Genomic DNA, 12403 nt, shown 5'->3' on the forward strand with positions numbered 1-12403 from the left:
AAGAGAATGACCCAAAGCACACATCCACAAGTACACAGGAATGGTTGAAAAAAAAAAACGGGCTGTTTTAAAATGACCAGGAATGAGTCCTGACCTTAAGCCCATTGAAAATTTTTGGTGTGAGCTGAAATTTGCCATTGGGAAAAATAACCCTGCAAACATTCAAGAGCTTGAACAAACTGCAAAGGAAGAGTGGGTTGAAAATTCTAGTTGAGAAGTGCAAGAAGCTTATAGATGGCTATAAGAAATGTGTGGAGGCTGTCAGCAATGTCAAAGGGTGTGCAACCAAGTATTAATTAGGGGTGCCTTTATTGCTACACATGCTGTTTATTCTGTTTCTTCTTTGAATTTGCAACATGAAAGTCGAAAAATAATGTTTTATTGTTGAATTACTTTGGACCACTAATTAAAAAATCCTGAGGATATAACTTTGGTACATTTCCATTTATTTCTGAAGATATTGTACAGTCTATGAAAAAAATGAAGGGGTACCAATAATGGTGAGCAGTGCTGTACAATTGTACACTCCTATCTAGTTATGTTACATTATCTTATCTTGTATTAGCAGAATGCATGTAGCCATACTTCAGTGCTAAGTAGATTGTAGTTTAAAAACATGTCTGCACTGCAGGTAATGACTTATGACATTTTTTCTAAAGCAAAGGATGTCATCTTGAGTACATCAACAATAGTCTAACCCAGTATATATATACAGTGGGGGCCAAAAGTATTGGCACCCCTGTAATTCTGTCAGATAATACTCAGTTTCTTCCTGAAAATGATTGCAATCACAAATTCTTTGGTATTATTATCTTCATTTAATTTGCTTGCAAGGAAAAAACACAAAAAAGAATGAAGCAAAAATCAAATCATTGATCATTTCACACAAAACTCCAAAAATGGGCCAGACAAAAGTATTGGCACCCTCAGCCTAATACTTGGTTGCACAACCTTTAGCCAAAATAACTGCGAACAACCGCTTCCGGTAACCATCAATGAGTTTCTTACAATGCTCTGCTGGAATTGTAGACCATTCTTCTTTGGCAAACTGCTCCAGGTCCCTGATATTTGAAGGGTGCCTTCTCCAAAATGCCATTTTGAGATCTCTCCACAGGTGTTCTATAGGATTCAGGTCTGAACTCATTGCTGGCCACCTTAGAAGTCTCCAGTGCTTTCTCTCAAACCATTTTATAGTGCTTTTGGAAGTGTGTTTTGGGTCATTGTCCTGCTGGAAGACCCATGACCTCTGAGGGAGACCCAGCTTTCTCACACTGGCACCCTACATTATGCTGCAAAATTTGTTGGTAGTCTTCAGACTTCATAATGCCATGCACACAGTCAAGCAGTCCAGTGCCAGAGGCAGCAAAGCAACCCCAAAACATCAGGGAACCTCCGCCATGTTTGACTGTAGGGACCATGTTCTTTTCTTTGAATGCCTCTTTTTTTTTCCTGTACACTCTATGTTGATGCTTTTTCCCAAAAAGCTCTACTTTTGTCTCATCTGACCAGAGAACATTCTTCCAAAACGTTTTAGGCTTTCTCAGGTAAGTTTTGGCAAAATCCAGCCTGGCTTTTTTATGTCTCGTGTAAGATGTGGGGTCTTACTGGGTATCCTACCATACAGTCCCTTTTCATTCAGACGCCGACGGATAGTACGGGTTGACACTGTTGTACCGTCGGACTTCAGGGCAGCTTGAACTTGTTTGGATGTTAGTCGAGGTTCTTTACCCACCATCCGCACAATCTTGCTTTGAAATCTCTCGTCAATTTTTCTTTTCCGTCCACATCTAGGGAGGTTAGCCACAGTGCCATGGGCTTTAAACTTCTTGATGACACTGCGCACGGAAGACACAGGAACATTCAGGTCTTTGGAGATGGACTTGTAGCCTTGAGATTGCTCATGCTTCCTCACAATTTGGTTTCTCAAGTCCTCAGACAGTTCTTTGGTCTTCTTTCTTTTCTCCATGCTCAATGTGGTACACACAAGGACACAGGACAGAGGTTGAGTCAACTTTAATCCATGTTAACTGGCTGCAAGTGTGATTTAGTTATTGCCAACACCTGTTAGCTGCCACAAGTAAGTTACAGGTGCTGTTAATTACACGAATTAGAGAAGCATCACATGATTTTTCAAACAGTGCAAATACTTTTGTCCACCCCCTTTTTTAAGTTTGGTGTGGAATCATATCCAAATTGGCTTTAGGACAATTCTTTTTGTGTTTTTTCATTGAAGACAAATTAAATGAAGATAATAATACCAAAGAATTTGTGATTGCAATCATTTTCAGGAAGAAACTGAGTATTATCTGACAGAATTGCAGGGGTGCCAATACTTTTGGCCCCGACTGTATACCCCCCAGGAGTAAATGTTTGTCAGCCCATACACTTAGTGCATGGGCATTACAAGTATAAGAGGCCCGCTCCCTTCTAATGGGAACATTTTTTTATGAGGCCCTCCTCCACGTTTCTTCCAAGGGGCATTGAAGTGCCTCCAAATTTTTGGCAGCCCTTGCATTCACTGCATAGGCCAACACTATGGGAGACTCTCTACTTTCTAATGGGAATTTGTCGTTACTGTGGCCCTGCTATGTGTGTCTTTAAATTCTTAGTGGGTTTTTTCCTAAAATTGGTCAGCCATTGGACTCACTGCATACCCTATAACTGTATAGCAGACCCTCTCCTTTCTAATGGGAACATGTCGTACCTTGTTACTGTGGCCCTGCTCTATGTGTCTTTAAATTCTTAGTGGGGTTTTTCCCAAATTTTGGCTGCCCTTGCAGCCACAGCATGGGCATTACCACTATAGGAGACCCGCTCCTTTATAATAATGGGAACATTTTTTTTACTGAGACGCTCCTCTATGTCTCTTTAAAGGGGTATTGGGTTGCGTCCAAATTTTTGGCAGCCCTTGCAGTCACTGGATACGCAATAACAGTATAGGAGACCCACTTGTTAATAATGGGAACAACAAAGCATAGCCGGCTGATGGCTCTCTAACAATAGCTAGGGCCGACTGCTGGCCTTTTAAGAATAGTAAGGGCCGTCTGATGTCCCTGTAAAAATAGGCTTTATGACTTTCAGAGTCTCTTAATCATAAATAAAAAAGGATGTGTCTTATGATGTGTCACACACCACATTGCCAGATAAGGTTGTAAAATGTTAAAATGACATTTCCCGGTGAATGAATTTGTCGTAAAAAAAAACAAAACAATAGGATCTTTCTTTAGTATAAAAAAACAGCGTCACCAATTTAACCTCAATGTAATCACATTGTTCAGCTCATGGACCTCCTCCTCCATCTCCGAAATGATCACATCAGTCACAAGCTGACAGCACTGCAGCACTGCCTTGGCCAATAGGCTGTACTGAAGATAACATGCTTAATGCTTAATTGACAGACCGCCCAGCGCTGCAGAGTTGTTGAAAGCTGTAACACAGCAGCCTGATCTGTGGCTCTCACCGCTGAACATACAGCCTGGCATGGTCGTGTGTGACAATGGGCGGAACCTGGTGACGGAGAAATGACAGCCGGGGTAGATACGGTTTCCCTCTATGCCAGTCCTTTCACCGAGCTAAAGAATATGGCTGTGGTGAAATACAACTCCCACTGAGAAGCTGTTTCAGATTGAAAAACATTGTGCCCACCAGAGGATTTGATTCTGAGGGCTAACCTTTCTCACCCGCTCAAGAGCCCCATAGCAGCTGCAAAGTTAGCGCTATCATGAACTCTCCTGAGGTAGAAGCCAGGGCACACCAGAGGATTCTCTGGTGGGACCGTCCAACCCTGCCGAGAAGCAGTCCTGGCTAAGAAAAGTGTGTGGGAATGTTCCCGGACACTCTATGGCTGCTTTTTTACTGAGGAGGAAACACACGCAAACACGGGAGGAACATACAAAGTCCTTGCAGATGTTGTCCTTGCTGGGATTTGAACCCAGGATCCCAGCGCAGCAAGGCTTCAGTGCTAACCACTGATACAATGTGCTGCCGTTCAACCTCTAATATCTAACAGGCTGGAGAAACTTGCACCTACTGCCTTCTCTATCTTCAGCTCCTTTGTGAGAAAATGTATTTGGGCAGCCACTCAGTCTACCAAATAAAATTTCTGAGAAGGAAATTGGTGATGGCTTCGCGACTGGTACTGGGGGAACCTGCCTGTTACCTGCCGTGCCTACCAGCCAGCCTACTGGAGGCTCCTGTACGTTACCTGCTGTGCCTGCCAGCCCACTTACCTAGAAGCACCTGCCTGTTACCTGCCTTGCCTACCAGCCAGCCTACCTGGAGGCTCCTGTTTGTTACCTGCCGTGTCTGCGAGTCGTTCTGCCGGATCACCCGTCAGCCTGCCTGCCGTGCTCATCTGCTGTACCGGTCAGTCCCTGCCTTCTGACCCGTGGGAGCCACCTGCTCTCATACAAGGTCGGTCCCAGAGTAGCAGCTGGTCCCTCTGCTCTGTCCCTCCCTGGTCACGGAGTTGATTGAGCCGCCGTATGACCTTGGTCGGTCCGAGTTGATACCTAGTTACGCCCCTCTGGTCCCTCCTTGCACCGCAGCACAGAGGTTCCGCCACCCGGATCCGTAACACCCAGGGCCAACCGCACCAGCATATGGTCTCACAAGGGGTCTGAGGATCTCATCTCGGTACCTAATGGCAGTCAGGCTACCTCTGGCGAGCACATGGAGGGCTGTGCGGCCCTCCAAAGAAATTCCAACCCACACGATTACTGATCCACTGCCAAACCGGTCATGCTGAAGGATGTTGCAGGCAGCAGATCGCTCTCCACGGCGTCTCCAGACTCTGTCACGTCTGTCACATGTGCTCAGTGTGAACCTGCTTTCATCTGTGAAGAGCACAGGGCGCCAGTGGCGACTTTGCCAATCCTGGTGTTCGGCGGTAAATGCCAAGCATCCTGCATGGTGCTGGGCTGTGAGCACAACCCCCATCTGTGGACGTTGGGCCCTCATACCACCCTCATGGAGTCGGTTTCTAAAAGTTTGTGCAGACACACGCACATTTGTGGCCTGCTGGAGGTCATTTTGCAGGGCTCTAGCAGAGCTACTTCTGTTCCTCCTTGCACAAAGGCGGAGGTAGCAGTCCTGCTGCTGAGTTGTTTCCCTCCTACGGCCCCCTCCACGTCTCCTGGTGTACTGGCCTGTCTCCTGGTAGCGCCTCCAGCCTCTGGACAGTACGCTGACAGACACAGCAAACCTTATTGGCACAGCTCGCATTGATGTGCCGTCCTGGATGAGCTGCACTACCTGAGCAACTTCTGTGGGTTGTAGAGTCCGTCTCATGCTACCACGAGTGTGAAAGCACAACCAACATTCAGAAGTGACCAAAAGATCAGCCAGAAAGCATTAGTACTGAGATGTGCTCTGCGGTCGCCACCTGCAGAACCACTCCATCATTGAGTGTGTCTTGATAATTGCCAATAATTTCCATCTATTGTCTATTCCATTTGCACAACAGCATGTGAAATTGATTGTCAATTAGTGTTGCTTCCTCAGCGGACAGTTTGATTTCACAGAAGTTTGATTTACTTGGAGTTATATTCTGTTGATTAAGTGTTCCCTTTATTTTTTTGAGCAGTGTATATACAGGTATGTCTCACAAAATTAGAATATCATCAAAAAGTTAATTTATTTCAGCTTTTCAATACCAAAAGTGAAACTCATATATTATATAGAGTCATTACAAACAGAGTGATCTATTTCAAGTGTTTGTTTCTGTTAATGTTGATGATTATGCTTATAGCCAATGAAAACACAAAAGTCATTATCTCAGTAAATTAGAATACTTTATAACAGCAGCTTGAAAAATGATTTTAAAATCCGAAATGTTGGCCTACTGAAATGTATGTAAATGCTCTCAATACTTGGTCGGGACTCCTTTTGCATCAATTACTGCATCAATGAGGTGTGGCATGGAGGCGATCAGCTTATGGCACTGCTGAGGTGTTACGGAAGCCCAGGTTGCTTTGATAGCAGCCTTCAGCTCATCTGCATTGTTGGGTCTGGTGTCTCTCATCTTCCTCTTGACAATACCCCATAGATTCTCTATGGGGTTAAGGTCAGGCGAGTTTGCTGGCCAATCAAGCACAGTGATGCTGTTGCTTTTAAACCAGGTATTGGTACTTTTGGCAGTGTGGACAGGTGCCAAGTCCTGCTGGAGAATTAAATTACACATTATTTATATATACACACACACACACATTTAAATACAGCAGTGTATATATCTTCACCCATACATACAGTACATACAGTATAAGGAACAAGACAAAACTGCAAAATGAAACACATTAATAATACAGAAAAAAGCCACATAATAGCTACAAAAAAGTGGGCGGATAGCCAGCCAAATGGCGGGCATCCGTCCAAACGCACGCTGGAAACATCATATAAAAAAGAGGAGGAAAGCTCAGCATATCATTGCAAAAAAAGTATTTTTATTAAACATGTGTAAAGAAGTAAATATTAAGACCAGACAAATTGTAGGTAAAAGATAACTGTGTAGGAACATACTAGTACTCAAATATATGCACTAATAGGACAAAGGTTTTAGCCCTTGGTAGAATTGCACACTAGCCCAAGATAGAACATAAAACATAAATAGTGGAAGCCATAAATGTGCTATATATAATACAAGCATTCCACTTATGTCAGGTAAGAGGGTACTCTTAATGTAACAGAGCAAAATATTGCCATATGTCAAGGGGGCGCACCAACATCTACCTAATATCAGGGCAAAATATATAATGAGGAGTATGTTACCTGTAGAAAAATCTCCCGGTCACAGTGGAGAGGAGGGGGAGAGAAGAAAGGGTGGTGGTAACACGGAGCCCGACGCGCGTTTCGCGGTAAAACCGCTTTCTCAAGGGCGGGTGATGGATGTATGGCGCCCCCAAGGCATATATATATGTCCATATCCCTTCGATATTAACGATGCTAGATGCAGCTGTGATGCGGGACGCGCACCAGAAGTGGCCAGCTAAACCGGGGGCGTGTCCCGCAAATCACATGACGTGAGGTGAAGCTATAACGGCGCATGCGCGCGGGCGAGAGGGGCGCGCCGCGCGCGATCCGGCTGTCAAGCCGCTACTGCACACGCGCGGACCAAAAAGGTTCGCGCAAGCGCAGAGAGGCATAAAGACGGCCAGGCAAGCGCGCGACGCAATCCCCCACACCAGACACGCACGCGCACATCACATCAGTGAATAACACTGCCAATTTACAGATATAAGAAAGAAAACACGGGAACAAAGAGCAACCACGAAAGAATATAACAATACAACAATACAGGGATATAGCAGTAATAGTACAGATGCCACTACTAAATAATATAGATCAGCCATGTTCAGCAGCATCATCCCGGCAAAGATGTGTATTCTGATTCGTAGTGCTCTCATGAGGACTTATATCCCATAATGGATGTAATCATAAAGTTCGCCAAATCAAATTACATTAGGGGAGCAGCCAAAACTATATACTCCTGAAACCAAAAACAAAACACAAATAGAAAGGCCACAATTAAAACCAGTTAAAAACAATAAAATAAAAAATATTAAATATTCAATAAATAACTAACCACCCAGTATATGCATGTGTAAGGAGATTATATAACTCCAAATCAGAGATGCAGGGATTGTGGCTATAAAAATGGAGAGAAGCTCAGAGATTCATTCAAGCCATAAGGGGTCACAGTGTTTAATCGTACGATCCATTGAGACTCTTTCTGAGCCAATAGCTTTTTGGCATTACCACCCCGTATCCCCATGTGTATTGCGTCAATACCACGTACCATGAAAGAGCGGGGATTGCAATTATGTTTCAATTTAAAGTGCCGTGGTATTGTTTTAAACTGAGCTAGATCGCTCACCGAGGTGGCTGCTGCAATATCACGAATATGCTCACGTGTGCGGACCCGTAATTCCTTTGTGGTTAGACCAACATAGATCATGGGGCAGCTACACGTGGCATAGTAGATGATGTTGGATGTACCACAGGAAATATGGTGTCTGATGTCGAATGTTCTGTGGCCATCAGCTGAACAAAAGCTGGTGCACCGCAAAACATTCGGACAGGCCACACAGTGTCCACATTTGTAGTTACCTCTAATAGGGCCACCAGTGCCAAAGGGTCGTGTTACCGGTGCAACATAGTGACTCTTGGTCAATATGTCACCAAGATTCCGACATCTCCTTGGTGTCATTGATGGAAAAGACCCCAGGTGTCCCCTCAGGGAGGGCTCCACCATCAAGATACTCCAATATTTTATCAAGGGCGCAGATAAGGGGGGCAACATTGTTATTTGGCCTATCAACAAGTATGAGCGGGAGGCTTTCCGCCAATTGAGGGACCCTGATACCTATGTTAGATTGCCCTCTTGTCCATTGACCCATTTTACTGCTAAGCTGCAGGACATCCTAACCTAGGCTCTGGAGTGCTCAATAATCTCCAAAAAGGTTTATGAGGGCTTGACAGTGACCTTCCCCAGGATCCCCACCTTTTACCTTTTACCTAAAATCCACAAAGATCCCGTCGACCCTCCAGGGAGTCCGATTGTGTCTGGTATTGGGGGACTGTGTGAACCCATATGTAGATTTATTGATCACTATTTAAAACCTTTAGTGACCAATTTACCATCATATATCAAAGACACAACGGATGCCCTCACTAGGGTCGACGGTATCACGGTGGATGAGGGGACTCTCTTGGTCACTGCCGACGTTGAAAGCCTGTATACCAGCATTAACCACATTGATGGTTTGAACGCGGACCGTCTCTTTCTTGGAGCCTCCGACCTGGATAGCCCCCTGTGTGAACTCATCCTTGAGCTGCTGGAATTTGCCCTGACTCACAACTTTTTTGTTTTCAAAGATCAATTTTATCTCCAGAAGCGTGGCACAGCCATGGGGGCGGCCTGTGCCCCCTCATATGCTAACCTTTTCCTAGGGCAGTAGGAAAGGGAAATCTTTGATGGGGATACCATCCCCGCCGCCCACTATGTGCTGTGCTAGCTGAGATATATTGATGACATTTTATTTTTGTGGCGGGGCTCTATACAGCAGCTCGGAGAGTTCATGGACTGTCTCAACATGAATCAATATAACATCAAGCTGACCTATATATATGGTATAAGAGGGTGGACTTTCTGGACATATCCCTGTGTGTCGACAATCATGGGGGCCTGCAGACGGACGTGTTCAGAAAGCCCACTTTGGTCAATGCTTTGATTCATGCGAGATCTGCCCACAGTCCAGCCACAATTGGGGCTGTCCCGGTCGGACAGTTCCTGAGGATGAGGCGCATCTGCTCTACTGAACAGAGCTTTCAGCGTCAGGCACAGGACCTTAAACAGCGCTTCCTGCAACGTGGTTATAGTCGGAGATGTATTAGGAGGGGGTATGATAGAGCATGTAAGACTCCTCGTACTGCCCTCCTCCATCCGAGAATACGATCTTCGGAGAGGGACGAAACCATACGTTTCATCTCCACCTATAACCACGAATGGGGTAGCAAAAACATTGGAGTATCTTGATGGTGGAGCCCTCCCTGAGGGGACACCTGGGGTCTTTTCCATCAATGACACCAAGGAGATGTCGGAATCTTGGTGACATATTGACCAAGAGTCACTATGTTGCACCGGTAATACGACCCTTTGGCACTGATGACCCTATTAGAGGTAACTACAAATGTGGACACTGTGTGGCCTGTCCGAATGTTTTGCGGTGCACCAGCTTTTGTTCAGCTGATGGCCACAGAACATTCGACATCAGACACCATATTTCCTGTGGTACATCCAACATCATCTACTATGCCAAGTGTAGCTGCCCCATGATCTATGTTGATCTAACCACAAGGGAATTACGGGTCCGCACACGTGAGCATATTCGTGATATTGCAGCAGCCACCTCGGTGAGCGATCTAGCTCAGTTAAAAACAATACCACGGCACTTTAAATTGAAACATAATTGCAATCCCCGCTCTTTCATAGTACGTGGTATTGACGCAATACACATGGGGATACGGGGTGGTAATGCCAAAAAGCTATTGGCTCAGAAAGAGTCTCAATGGATCGTACGATTAAACAGTGTGACCCCTTATGGCTTGAATGAATCTCTGAGCTTCTCTCCATTTTTATAGCCACAATCCCTGCATCTCTGATTTGGAGTTATATAATCTCCTTACACATGCATATACTGGGTGGATAGTTATTTATTGAATATTTAATATTTTTTATATTATTGTTTTTAACTGGTTTTAATTGTGGCCTTTCTATTTGTGTTTTGTTTTTGGTTTCAGGAGTATATAGTTTTGGCTGCTCCCCTAATCTAATTCGATTTGGCGAACTTTATGATTACATCCATTATGGGATATAAGTCCTCATGAGAGTGACGCGCCCCCTGGGCCATGTTCAAGGGATACCCGGAGCCGGATCTGTATGGGGGTAGTAGTCCTTGTGGCGGTGACCCGGTCCGTGCCCAGGGTGTTAAACTAAGTGGCAGTCTATGGCAGTAGATGTTAATTTGATGTGTCGACTACGCCACCCGTTGAGTGCGGCTTTGAAGCCGCCGCTGCAGAGCAGTCCACTGAGGCCGGTGGTATATGTGCAGCAGTGATGGTATAACCCCCAACGGGAGGGGTATGGCCTCAGGGCAGCAGGTGTAGATGGTGGGGGTTGTGACGGTGCAGTAAGAAGACTCAGAGTCGGGAGATGCAGTTCAGGGTTTTTACTTACTGGTGTCCTTTTAGTCACTCTGGCCTTGAGTGACCACCCGAGCCGTGCTGCGTCCACCAGGTCCTGGACTCGGCCAACCCCCAGGCAATTCCGGAGCGTGGTCCTGAGCTCCTTTCTGACTCTCCCTTCCTCTGGCCGTTCCCACCAGGGATCCACTTTTGGCCGGCTCCCTCGGGTCTCTTGGTGGTCAAGCCTCCTCTGGGCTCCCTGACCCTATACTTGGTGTGCCTTTCTAGTGGATTTGGTGAGGGTCGTGGCAGATCCTGACCACGACCTCCGGTTCCTGGCTAAGGTTTGTTTTGGTCTCTGCCAGCTTGGGATCCGGTACCCGTGTCCGCCAACCCTTCACCCTTCTGTCCTTATTCTGGGATCTTGGGGTTCTCTTCTTGTTTCCTCTCTGGGTCCTTCTTACTCCTCTCTCTCTCTCTCTCAGCAGGCTCTGTTCTGGAGCTGGGCCCAGCCGGAGCCACAGCTCCCTGTCAGCCCTCCTGGCTGAGCTCCTCTGCTCTTCTCCTCCTGCCTGAACTGAACCCTGATCTAAGATGGTGCCCACCTTATATACTCCCTCTATGTGTGAGCCCAGGTGACCAGCACCCAATGAGCTCCTAGCTTTACCCAGACTACTCCCCCTATCTGCCCCTACACTACTGGGATGTTCCACCCCCCTCCCACTCCAGCCAGGGACAGACGCTGTCGTACCTGCACATTTACTTGGTGTGAGTACCGTAGTTCTGTCCCCCGGAAATGGGATGTATGTAGTGCATGCAGCCTACTAAGCTCAGTTCCACACTCCATCCTTACCCGGGAGTGGAATACCACACCTCTGGAGTGAGGTGCAATACCCCTGTAGCAGCCGAATCCTCAGGGTGCCACAAGAGCACTACGAATCAGAATACACATCTTTGCCGGGATGATGCTGCTGAACATGGCTGATCTATATTATTTAGTAGTGGCATCTGTACTATTACTGCTATATCCCTGTATTGTTGTATTGTTATATTCTTTCATGGTTGCTCTTTGTTCCCGTTTTTTCTTTCTTATATCTGTAAATTGGCAGTGTTATTCACTGACGTGATGTGCGCGTGCGTGTGTGGTGTGGGGGATTGCGTCGCGCGCTTGCCTGGCCGTCTTTATGCCTCTCTGCGCTTGCGCGAACCTTTTTGGTCCGCGCGTGCGCAGTAGCGGCTTGACGGCCGGGTCGCGCAGCAGAGAAAAAAGGAATTATATCATAACTGCTGCATTGAGAAAAATAAGGGATACATCGCTGGAATCAGGGTCTCAGTCCCTACACAATGATGCTATTAGACTATATATCAAAAACTTGATGACTGATTTCCTTTAAGAAGTAAAATGAGTCCCGTGGAGGAACATTTTTCTCAGAGGTATGAACTTTGACATTGTATTAATACAGATGCTTCCCTCCGTACAGAAGCATATGATTACGGTATGAATGTATAGAAACACTGAGGAGGATGTAAAATGCTTCCTTGAAGCTTCCATGAAAGGTTATGTATTATATACAACAGTCTTATTGCAAACATGAGTTGGTGAAATTGCAGGTAATATCTGAATGAAGATGGCAGACGTCATCAATAAAGCTGCTGCCAATGTTGTCCCTTCCTGAGTATTAGTCATCCAGTTCGTGTCCTGCATATTTGGATAAGCAGTGGC

Source organism: Phyllobates terribilis, unplaced genomic scaffold (genome assembly GCF_046119375.1).
Source record: "Phyllobates terribilis strain yellow unplaced genomic scaffold, ASM4611937v1 Scaffold_11__3_contigs__length_659146591, whole genome shotgun sequence".
NCBI lineage: Eukaryota > Metazoa > Chordata > Amphibia > Anura > Dendrobatidae > Phyllobates > Phyllobates terribilis.